The sequence below is a fragment of the Vespa velutina genome, chromosome 6, assembly GCF_912470025.1.
Source record: "Vespa velutina chromosome 6, iVesVel2.1, whole genome shotgun sequence".
Classification (NCBI taxonomy): domain Eukaryota; kingdom Metazoa; phylum Arthropoda; class Insecta; order Hymenoptera; family Vespidae; genus Vespa; species Vespa velutina.
Genome location: NC_062193.1, coordinates 579365 through 592648, shown reverse-complemented (window position 1 = coordinate 592648; position 13284 = coordinate 579365). Strand labels below are relative to the sequence as shown.

Below are 13284 nucleotides of genomic sequence, written 5' to 3'. Positions count from 1 at the left end.
CGCGATTAGACTTTAATAACAACGAATTTGTTGTTTGCGCTTAGAATCATGAGCGCAAACAATAAAATTCATGTTGAACATTTAACATGAATAGATTCATGTTGAACATTCATGTTGAACATTTAACATGAATAGATTCATGTTAAATGTTCAACATGAATTTTAATGAAATAATCTATTCTTATTGCGTTATTAAAAGTATCATTAGCTTGCGCAATTAGTCTTTAACAATAACAAATTTGTTATTTGTATTTAGAATCACACGTCTATTCATGTTAAATGTTTATCACGAATTTTAATATAATAACCTATTCATATTACTCTACTTAAAATACCATTGATTTTCGCGATTAGACTTTAATAACAACAAATTTGTTGTTTGCGCTTAGAATCATGAGTCTATTCATGTTAAATGTTCAACATGAATTTTAATGAAATAATCTATTCTTATTGCGTTATTAAAAGTGTCATTAGCTTGCGCGATTAATCTGTAACAATAACGAATCTGATATTAGAATCACACCTGTATTCATGTTAAATGTTCAACATGAATTTTAATGAAATAACCTATTTACAGATTATTTCATTAAAATACATTTACGGTACAAATTTTCAGGAGACTTGGACGACATTGGCAGTTTTTTTTCCTTTTTTTTTTTTTTATTATGTTTATCACATTATCTTATCGAACGACCAACGAACTCTCAAGGACAAATATTCTCTAATATAAGAGCGATGTATGGCATTTAAAAAGAAAAAAGTCCTACAAGAAAGTTCATCAAGGGTGCATACATAGGCGCCAACATTCTCTCGCTCTCTCTCTCTCTCTCTCCTTTTCTCTCCCTTGCCTACCTCCACCACTCCACCCCATATCCCATCACCCTTTATCTTTATCTCTCTCTCTCTCTCTTTCTCTCTCCCACTCTCCCTCTCCCTCTCTCTCCCTTTCGAGCGCGCGCGTGTATTCGACATTATTTGCTTAGGTGGGTAATACGAGTTCTCTGTACGAGTGGAATTACAATTGCCAGACATGCAGGCAGGCAGGCACCATCGTGGTTACACGATACATATCTATGGTGCCGTTTATGTAAGACCAGCGAAGTATCTCAAAGTAGAAGCCGCTCTTCTACATCCTCTTCTCTTTCATGGCGTTATCATTCGTATCTTGAAAATCATCAACCGATTTTATTGGCCAATGATAAAAATATCTTGTTTTTTCTTTTGTTTTTTTTTTGTTGGCAATACCAACAATTACGAATTACACTTCGTTTAACTATTTAAAATGTGCCCCGTTAAAATATTACATTACAATTCGAAATAAAATTCAGAAATCGTACGATTATATTTCTAGGCTTTGATACGATTGAATTTAATTAATCGTATTAATTCTCGATAAATAGATTTTAATCGAGAATGAAAGATATAACGTTGTTTTCTACCATCGCAAAAGGACGAGTATTTCGTCGTATCGAATTATTCTACACCTGTTCGTAATAAGACAATAGAATTTTATTTATAAATAGAAAATAAAGGGAAATATAATTCTTCGCTCGATTAAATATTTGTTTTATGTTTTAAAAATATCCATAAACGTGGAATCTATTTCGAATATAAAACGATGCGATACGATAAATGTAATTCGATAATCCTTATTTTAAATTATCGCAAAATTTTAGTTCGTTGTGCTAAATGAATAATTGAAAGTCATGCATTTAAATTTGCTTCAAGTTCCCCTATTTCTTCCTTCATTTTTTTTCTTTTTTTTTTTTTTTTTTTTTTCTTTATTGTCAAAAGGAAACGATAAAAAAAGAAGGAGAAAAAGAAAAAAGAAGAAAAAAAAAAAGGAAATAAGAAGTACGAGGATAATTCTAAGCACAAGGTGTGCTAGTAAAACGATAGATTCTTCTTTTGGGTTCCGGAGTTAATACTTCGCCCATATGGAGGCCGTTCCTCAAGAAAAACTTTCATCCGCGTCACACTTTTTCATCCTGACCCTAACTTTCGAATAAATTCAATCTTAAGTTCGAGAACGCGGGAAAAACGATAAGAGGGTGAGCGAGAGAACGCAAAATTTAAGTACACCATTTTCTTGATTTTCCTCGAGGATATTAGAAAAAAAAAAAAAAAAAAAAAAAAGAGAGAGAAAAAAAAAGAAGATGGGGGAGAAAAAAAAACTTAATACGCGATCCAAAGAAAATTACATATATAAAATTTGTCACTAAATTAACTTCAGCAAATATCTTTCTTGTCAAAGTGAAATTATTTCAGATTTAATTAGCTAATTTAACATTAACTCTATTACCTTCTTTCTAAAACGAGACTTTTACGATTTATCTAAAGAAAGAAAAAAAGAATTAATAATTAAATGTGATTTACACTTATGGAAAAAAAGAAAAAAAAAAAGAAACGTTTAAACTTCTCCATAAGGACTGATTAAAGTTACATAACATATTCCGTGTGGTACATGATAAATCGAAAAATTATTCTAAAATTTAAAATGCATCATCTGCATCGTGTATGATCGTAATTTACAAATTTGTTACGTTACGCGAACGATTAAATAATTAAAACAATTAACAATTAATATCGGATATTTTTATTCGTCAATAATCACGAGATTTCGTTGAATGACAAGCACAAATTTTATCGGATTAAAATTTCTCACCCTTCTCATTCCTATCCATCTTCCTTCCTCCTCTAACGTAATTTTTCTAAATATTTCTACGATCCATTTTTTTTCTCCCTAAATAATAAATAAATTGATCGATTAATCGCACTTATCCGCAAGTAAGTATATATATATATATATAATTTTCTTTGAGTTAAGTAAACAATAATACGATTTTTAAAAATTTATCCAAATTTTAATGTTTCCAATGAATGTTTTTGTTTTCTATTCATTGTTCCTTTATTAAATGCGACAAACGAACCACTGTACGCGATACGGAACGTACGAATTGTGCGATCAATGTACTTACAAGCTCGTTCCTCCTGCTCGTTCTCGGTCCCTCTTCTCTATATCAATTACGCGTGTTTTCTTCGTCGGGTGCGAGAGAGAGAGAGAGAGAGAGAGAGAGAGAGAGAGAGAGATAGACAGAGAGAGATAGAGAGAGAGAGAGAGAGAGAGAGAGAGAGGGAGAGAAAGATCATGAACCTGTACGAACGAGATTTGTTTCGCCTCGACTCATCTCAACGCGATCCGAGCTGAGTACAGATAAGAGAGACAGATATAGAATAAGAGAGTAAAAGAGAAAGAGAAAGAGAAAGAGAAGGAGAATGATAATAATAATAATAATAAGAATAAGAATAAGAATGCAAAGAATAAGAAGAAGAAGAAGAAGAAGAAGAAGGAGTTGAGAAACGGAGAAGTGAAAAAGAGAGAAGATATGGGAAGCAAGAAAAAGAGAGAAAGAGAGAGAGAGAGAGAGAGAAAGAGAGAAAGAGAGAAACATGGAGATGATAGTATTCGTGGAATCTCGTAACGAGACGAACAGCCTTCGCGAGAGAACGTGGCTTTGGCGAATAAATATGCGATGTAATTCCCGCGGGCTAAGAAGAAGGCTTCAGAGGAAAGATCGCGGCACCCTCTCCTCTCTTCCCTCTTCCCTTCACCAGCCCTCCCCCCTATCCCCACTACACCCCTTCCGCTACTTCTCTTCTCTTTTCTCTCTTTTCCTCTCCTATCGGGAGATAGTCATCGATGTTTTATGTATATGGCGACCATTCATGTGCAATGCCATGTGTTAAGAAAATGAGAGGGAGAGAGAGAGAAAGAGAGAATGCATTTAATTCTTTTCTTTTGCTACTGCTACTACTACTGCAAACATACACGACGCACATATGTCATGAATTTTATGCTACATAAATATGTATGCATGCATGTATATACTCTATGCATGTATGCGCTTATCTCCGTCCTTTTCTTTCTTTCTTTCTAACTTTTTCTCTATTTATCTATCGTTATATACTATTTCTTTACTTTTCCTTTTTTTGTTTTTCCTTTCTTTCTTTCTTTCTTTCTTTCTTTCTTTCTTTCTTTCTTTATCCTTTTCTAATTCTTTTTTCCTTCAAAGTTCTACGTGAAATAATAATATACGTAATCGGTGAAGCATTTAATTAATGTATCATTTTAATAATACGATTCTGAATTGTTTAATGCGATTATAATTTTACATGACTCTAATAAGCTCTCGCGATAAGTTTCAACGTTCGTTAAACGAATTAAAAGACTTCGCAGTTTGTTAAACCAAACACAATTTTCGCGTTCTAGGAATGTAATGTTCGTTTCGTAAATAATACCGTCATTTTAGACGTATGCGCATTTCTCAAGTAAATAAAGACCATGGTATAGTAAATTCATTTGCAACAGTGGTAAATTAAGTATTACGCTTTTAATAGTTTCTTACGGGAAATGGCTGAGAAAAGAAAAGAAAAAAGAAATAAAAATATGTAAAATAAATAATAACTAACGACAATACAAAATCTATATTATAATAATAATCTAATGAGTAAAATGATTTGTTTTTATTTTTCATCTAATATATAACATAAAAACATTCTGTACAATCTAATATAATCTTTAGGGATTATATTGCTTAAGAGTTATATCTTTTTATGATTTCAAAGGATTAAAAAAAAAAAATAAATAAATAAATAAAAAGAAAGAAATATGTATATAACAATTAACAACAATAGAAGACCTATATCATATTTTAATGACTAATGATGCTTTTTTTTGTTGTCTAATATAATCTAGTCTAATTTTTACAGATTATATCATTTAATTAATTATATTATTTAATAATACTGTTATACTGATTCGGAGAGATCGAAAAGAGAGGAAAAAAAAAGGAAAAAAAGAGAGAAGATATCCTGATAAATGAAAAAAAAAAAAAAAAAAAAGAGGGAGAGAAAAATAAATAATAAAAAATAAAAGATGAAACGGAGTGAAAGAGGCATTAAGCTTTTATAAGAAAATATCATGCCAAGTGGCAGGCATTGTCCTGCCACCGTTTTCCTTTCTACCCGATGGCAATGATCTCAGAAGTCACATAAATCCGAAAATCGAATGGGAAACAACAATGGGAGCGTGATATGACGCGTGAACATGGCACATCCATCAGCCGCGATTAGGCAGAGTCGTCGGTATCGCACGGAGCACGATTAACGCGCAAGAAGGCTAATTCAATAACGGAGCGTTTCCGCATGAAGCGACTTCCAGAGGCAGGGTTATCAAGGCACTACCACCCGGCACCGAGAAACGAACGAACGAACGAACGAACGAACCAACCAACCAACCAACCAACCATCCAACGAACGAACGAACAAGCCAACGAGTGAGAGAGCAAGTGAGTAAGCGAGTGAGTGAGTGAGTGAGTGAGTGAGTGAGTGAGTGAGTGAGTGAATGAAAATTTTCTCTCTTTCTCTCTTGCTATCTTTCTCACTCTAACATTAAAGTATATGAGCATCATACTCGCACGAGGTTCGTTCTGTCGACTACCGTTTACGGTCATCCGGAAAAGCATCAAAGAGAAAACGTTCATACGAAATCCGAAGTCCGAAAGTGCTAGAGAAAGAGAGAGAGAGAGAGAGAGAGAGAGAGGGGATAAAAAGGGGAGGAAATTAAAAAAAAAAAAAAAAGAGAGAGGAAAAAGATTATATTATTTGTTTTATTTATTTTTTATTATTATTACTTATATTTTATTTATTATTTATTCTATACTAATTCATTTTTCATTATTATTATTATTATTATTTATATTTTATCTCTTATTTATTTCTAATTTATTAGATATCATTTATTATTTATCACTTAGACTTTTATTATTTTCTACTTTTCTCTTCAGTTCACATCACATTTTATTATTTCTCTTACATATTTCTTTCCCTTTCTATTACTTCGTCTGAGTATTATAATAATCGCAAAAAGAAAAGAAAGAGAAAGAAAGAAAGAAAAAAAAAGAAAAGGAAACAAATAAAATCAAGAGAGAACGAGAATAAAGAATGTTTTTTTCTAAAACATTCCTACAAACAGATTCGCGTGAACGCGTAACAAATTGTTGCATATACGTCACGAAATAAGCCAAATCATGTTTGATTCTCGATCAATTCAAATATTAATTTTAAAGCTTCTATTCGATTGTATCGACTAATGGAACCTTTTATTATTACCTTTATATTTTTATTAACTAATTCGTAATAAAATGGGAAGGATAAAATAATCCCATAGTTACATTTGCTCCTTTCAAAGGACGCAAATAAGAAAATAGAATGACTAAGAGAGTAAGAGAAAGAAATAGAGATAGAGAGAAAGAGAGAGAGAGAGAGACGAAGTAGATGGTTGCTACTACTCAGGATCGAGCTTGATAGAGGTCGAGGGGATGCAAGTGAACGAGAAAAAAAAAAAAGAGAGAGAGAGAGAGAGAGAGAGTGAGAGAGAGAGAGAAGGAAGAGCAGAGGGTTGAGTTGGATTCGAGCTTGCTCGCGAGTCGCCAGCTAGGAGCCGTACTTTACATATTTAAATTGAACGCGTCTATCCTTCGACCCTCCTCCTCTCTCTCTCTCTCTCACTCACTCACTCTCCCTTCCGCTTCCTCTTTCCCTCTCTCTCTCTCTCTCTCTCTCTCTCTCTCTTTTTCTCTCTCTATCTCTTTCTCTCTTTTGCTTTCCTTTCGAGCTCCCGACGACGAAGGTCCGACGTGGGTCGAAGGAAACGTGGAAGGCTCGTCCGTGCTGTTCTCCTCGAGAGTTTCCGGTATTTTCGTCGAAACGACCGTTTAACCAGACTCGAGGGTAAAACGAAGAGAGAAAGAGATAGAAATATATATAGAGAGAGAGAGAGAGAGAGAGAGAGAGAGATAGAGACGTTGTTATTAACCCCTTTGAAGATGCCACGCGTATTTACGTACGTGTAAACGCTTTGCGTGTGTACGTTTTTATGTGTATCGGTAAAAGCTCGTCTAGTTACATACGAAACGAAGCACGACGACGAGACCACGATGGAATGAGAGCACGGACACAGCCGGCCGTAAAATACTATAATTAACTGCATTTTATTTTTCGGATTATTTTATCCCTTCGATTTATTTATTTACTTATCTTTTTCCTTCTTTTCTTTTCATTTGTTTCTCTATTTACTTATTCTTGTATTTCTCTCTCTCTCTCTCTCTCTCTCTCTCTCGGTCCTTTTCTCTTTTCTTTTCTTTTTTTCTTTTTTTGTTTTTTTTTTTGCTCAATTTCTTTTCCTGTCTTTCAAAATGACAAAAGTATGATGTCAACTATTACATTACATTTTTCATTCTATATAAATCATATCTATTTTCTTTCTCTCTCTCTCTCTCTCTCTCTCTCTCTCTCTCTCTTTCTAACTTGTATTTCTTAATAAAGCACAATTTTCAATGCAGCGCGTAAGTTAAAAAATGGCCGATTACATTAGATATAAAATGATCGAAAGTTTTAGTATCTTTTCTAGACACTTTCCTAGTTACGCATGCATGTACATATGTATGCGAATGTATGCATGTATATATATATATATATATATGTGTGTATAAATATGTGTATATACATACACACACATGTATATATATCTACACACACGTATATATATGTACGTATGCATATATAAACATACATATATACATATATATACGCATATATCTATATATACTCGTATACATACACATACACACACATATATATACACACATATATGTATATATGCGTATATATATATATATATATATATATATATATATATGTATATGTATTGCAACGCGGGCAGCAAAGCTTCCATTTAAAAGTACAATGAACCTCGGTAACACAGTGCAAGCGGATGCCAATTGCAACGGTCAAAGTTCCTGAAAACGCGTGCGAAAGCTTCATTATGTTCGAACGTCGATGTCGATGCTGACGAAAGAGATGGAGATCGAGGTGGTAAAGGTTCGCAAGGCAATTTAATCCAACCAGAAGTTATGTTACTTTCGAACGTATTAATAATTAAAATCGACCTTTCATAAAATAGCATGGGAATTTATTTATCACAATCTTTTTTTTACTATTTTTCCTTCTCTCTTTTCTTTTTGTCTTTTTTGTCTTTTTTCCTTTTTCTTTTCCAACATCCGCATATCACTTTTGATACGACTATCGTTTCATCCTATTTATCTTATTCCTTATTGTATTTTAATTTTTATCGTTTCCTTTTGCTTTTCTCTCTTTTTTTGTTTTTTTTTTTTTTTCTTTTTTCTTTAATTCGTGATTAAAAAAAGGGGGGGGAGGGGGAGGGGGAGGGGGTTAAAAAAAAAAAAAGTAAGAAAATTTGCCAAAGTTAGTTTTTAATCGTACGATCCGTGTAAACTGAAATTAATTGAACGCACGAACAAGGGGTTACGTGTATAACCCAAGGTTGCTCTTAGTTTCGGCTTTTAAAAGGAAACTTTAGCGAGTCGGAGTAACGAGCGTCGTAGCTGGCGCTACTACCTAAGAGTGCAATCGGCTCGAGTAATCGATATTCAGATCCGTGTAATGGTCGAAGTTTCCGAGAAACGCGTTTTGCTATCGAATCGCTTGTAGGAACTCAATGCATGTATGTTATATATATATATATATATATATATATATATATATGTATGTACGTATGCATGTTAGTATGTAGAACGCCAAGTCGAAAGGCTAACCTCATCGAAACAGGTTATAAACGCGTTTAAGGAGGAGGTGGAGGAGATGGTGGTGGAGGTGAAGGAGGTGGAGATGGAGGGACACATCAAGTGACTCAAATTAGTCTCGCTAATATGTCGGAAATTATAGGAAAAACGTGTCTCGCGCGAGATAACACAAACAAAAAAAAAAGAAAAAAGAACACAAAAAAAGAATAAAAAAAAAAAAAAAAAAAAAAAAAAAAAAAAAAACGAAGAAAAAGAAAACTCGATTATTAATAGAATCATTAAAACGTTCAAGGTGATGATTACTTTTTAAAAATTTCTTATACCCGATGAATCAAAGATACATAGTTTCAGAGAAGATAGATATATAAGAATGAATCAATGATTATTCTGTTTGGATGATCTGAATACAAAAAGATTTAAAAGAAAATTTGAATTTATCGATAATGTTATATCATTAAAAAAAATTATTTATTTATTTATTTTTTTATTTAATATAAGACATACTCGGTATAGTATAATAATACTGATATAAATAGTACTACTATAATATTCGCGTTATATCATTTTTTTTTTTTTTTTATAGATACGAATGAAAAATAGATTATAACCGTTCGTATGAATTATTATTTGTTCAAAATGATCAATAAATATGATAATTAGATATTAATAATCATTGATCGAGAATTATTACATGAAGAACCTTGTCCTCTTTTTTCTTTTCTGTTTCTTTTCCTTTCTTTTTTTTTTCTCTCTTTTTTTTAATCATATCAAATAGAAAATCATAGCCGTGAGTCATATATCGCGAGACGTTCTGATCTCTCCGAAGAAACTATCTCTTTAACTCCATCTCAATGATTCAGATTTATTGTCAACTTTTTAATAACGACACGAACCTACGTGTCTCTTTGTTAGTTCGCGCTTTCAACCTTTTGTTTCTTTTCTTCTTCTTTTTTTTTTTTTTTTTTTTTTTTTTTTTTTTTTAACAAGCGGTAAACAATGATCCATCATGGATTTGAAAACTGCGAGGCCACTGCGTTTGTTTAACTTTTATCGGATACCAACGAAACGAGGTCCCACAGGCAATACTCTAGTTTAATATGTGCGTGCGTGCATGCGTGTGTGTACATGTGTGTGCGTGTGTGTGTGTGTGTGTGTGTGTGTGTGTATGTGAATGTATGCTGTATATACTTTGCCACGCGAATATAAATACAACATGATCCGCGGCTAAACGTTCAAAAAATTCTGATGAAAATCTCGTTTGGAATCAGCAGGAATTAACGAACGTGAGCGTTAACGATGAGAAGCGATAAACAAAAGCGATGACATGCTCTTATAGAACTATGAATGTGATCTCGTATGTATGTATGAGATGACAGGAATATTTTCAACAGAATTTTCAAATTAGAGTTGTCGGAAAGGCGATAACTCTAATATCGTGCCCTGGTTTTAACTAATAAAATAAATAAATATTGAAAAAAATAATCGTACGAAATAAATATATATATATATATATATATTTATTTATTTAATATATTACATGAAAAAGAAATATACATATATACATATATTCCATATAATATATTTTGAATTGCATTAACCCTCTATTAACGTCATGTAACTTTTAAAGTTATGCACTTATATTTATTGCATATCTGCATTTTATTTATTTATTTATTTTTTTTTTTATTTCACTTTATCGTCGCTTAATTATACTCTAAGTTTCTATCTTTCCTTTTTTCTTTTTTTTTTTTCTTTTTTTTTTTAATAAAGTTTTTAAAAAAAAGTTACACAATATAAAACGATATTATAACTATTACACTGATATATGATATCTTTACATCGTAATATAGTATATTATTTTGTTATATACAGACACGCGGGAAAAAAAAAAATAAGAAAGAAAGAAGAGAAAAAAAATTGAATTACTAAAGGACCAAAGTTAACAATAAGCATAAATTGTTATCCTAGTATTTCGCATCGTACGTTCCCACGTAAACATGATAGGTCAGTTATGGTACTTGATAAATAAATGATAGAGTAATATACCAAGGTAGAAAATAAAAAGGAAAACAAGAGAAAATCCGTAATAGTACCGTAGCTTAATATTCGATCATTACGTATCGCACTTTACCCTGTAACGATGTCATAACCCTATAACCTATAACCTATATAGTTATATATCTCGTTCGTACGATTAATATCCGAGAATGTTATATCCAAACGTGATCATCCGTAGCGATTCAACTTGTACGACTCTCGAAACAATATCACCACCCTCGGAGGTCCTCGTAAATTCGTCGATAGCCATAGACGAAAATGCATACGTGTATGTGTATGTACATGAGTTAGTGAATTTTACCGTAGTTAAAGTATGAAAAATTCTGACCTTTTGTAAAAAACGTAAGTGACAGAGATAAAAAGAGAAAAAAAAAAAAAAAAAGAAAAAAAAAAATAAGATGATAAAGGAAAAGAAATAAAATGAAAAGAAAAAAAATACGTACTTGTATCCGTTCTCATCTGATTTTTCATATTTTTTTTGATTCCTTTTTTTTCCCCCCTTTCTTTTTTTCTTTTATTTTTCAAGGAAACGAAAGATGTTAGATTACCTTATCGGGAAACTATCGTTATTATTGTACACGCATGTTACTCACAGTTATATTATTACGAAGCGAAAAAGGTGAGGAAAGAGAAACGTTGACGAGCAAGCAAAAAGAAGAACAAGAAGAAGAAGAAGAACAAGAAGGCTAAGATGGAGGATCGTTTCTACAAATGGCTATATAAAAGAGTCCAGAGAGAGAGAGAGAGAGAGAGAGAGAAAGAGAGAGAATGCATCGAGGCCGTGTCCAAGTCCCAATGCTATCTTTAGACGACGCTCGGGACAACGCAGGGCATAGATGTCGATCAATTATTTCTCTACCTTCCTCGCTTTTCTGCGACATATCGTTCTATCTCTCTCTCTCTATCTCTCTCTCTCTCTCTCTTTACAAGTAGAAAGGAAAAAGACAGACAGACGAACAGACAAAAGTTCGACGATTCCATTCGTAAATTATTCATCGACTCCGATCGTTTTTGTACCTTCCTCGCAAGGATATTTTTACTTCGTGGCACCGATAAACCCTTGCATCGGCCATCGAGAAAAGATACTCGTCGCATGGGACACGTTTCTATGATAGCGTTTATACGACTATCGACTACGTGGAAATAAACTTAAGAACACAGTTATAACGATTCGAATCGACCATCGACGACGGTCCTAGAAAATTATTAAAATCGCGGAATACAGAGTCTATTCGCATCGATTATTCCTACTTTATCTATTTTTTTTTTTTTTTTTTGGTTTTTGTCTTCTTTTTTTTTTTCTTCTTTTTTTTTCTTTCTTTATTTCTTCCTATCTTTAATTTGTTATATGAATGTTTGTAACGATGAAAGATTTACATTTTCTGTATATTCAAATGATATCCCTAAAGATTCAATTTTTAATGTTAATGTTAACGTTAACGTTAATTATTTTAATATTTTTTGTTTTGTTCTTCCTTTCATACGACAGTAAGAAAATTATACGAAATTTTTTCAAAAATTCATTTAATCCTCATTTTCGAATATTTATGTGTATGAAGATTTTTTTCATATTTTTATATAAAGTTTTCGAACGAATACATATTACTAAGTTTTCGGAAATTTTCTTCGAACGATTCAAAGACGATCAAAGAAGAAAAAAGAATCTAAATTGTTCATTAAAGAGAAAAAAAAAAAAAACAAGAAAGAAACAATGTCTTATTTGATTTAGACAATTACGTCAATTTTAATTCGTATCTCAATCGAAACTTACTTTCTAATAATTTATATAATGCACGACGGCGATATTCTCGAAGATAATTGATCGTCCGCCATTTTGTGTCAACGACATCTTTACTATTAAGGCATTGCCTCGACTGTAAATTAAATATTTTCTTCGTGTTTCTCGAGAAAAAAGAAAAAGAAAAAGAAAAAGAAAAAGAAAAAGAAAAAAGAAAAGAATTTCGAGATTATCATTTTCTTATCACCTTAGGATATTAAACCGTAAAGAATATGTAAATGTATTTTAAAATTACTTCGATACGTGTAAATTTCAATTTTTATCTATGTAAATACTTACACACGTGCGCGTTACAAACATATACATACATACATACATGTATAGATAGATAGAAACATACGTAAGTACGTTGAAGAAATCTAGAGTGAGAAATCGCGAGAATTCTAGCAAGCGGGACTTTCACGTCCCGTCACTCTATAAAGGGTTAACTCGGTTACGATCCCTCGAGATAGAAAGAGAGAGAGAGAGAGAGAGAGAGAGAGAGAGAATATTTCTACGCGGAAATCTCAAGATGTTCTATCCGAGAAAAGAGAAGGCGGCACCGCAACCACCATTCGATCGAGAATTCTGTTCCGTTGGATCGAGCAATCATCAACGGGATAAAATTACATTCGGTACGAACTGAAATCTTTTTACGCGTAAAGTTTACAACAAGTAAACTCTGTGAATGTACCGTATAGTATGAACAATAACGTAGCACGAAATGAAATATATTGAATTACTCTGGCACCAATGGCGTACGATTCGATCGGGGAAAAAGCTTTT

General features: G+C 32.4%; 1 protein-coding gene across 2 annotated transcripts in view; it reads right to left on the bottom strand.

Moving 5' to 3' along the window:
• LOC124949961 (roundabout homolog 2-like) overlaps positions 1-13284 on the bottom strand; it is a 203740-nt gene that overhangs the window by 187979 nt on the left and 2477 nt on the right. The window lies entirely within an intron of this gene.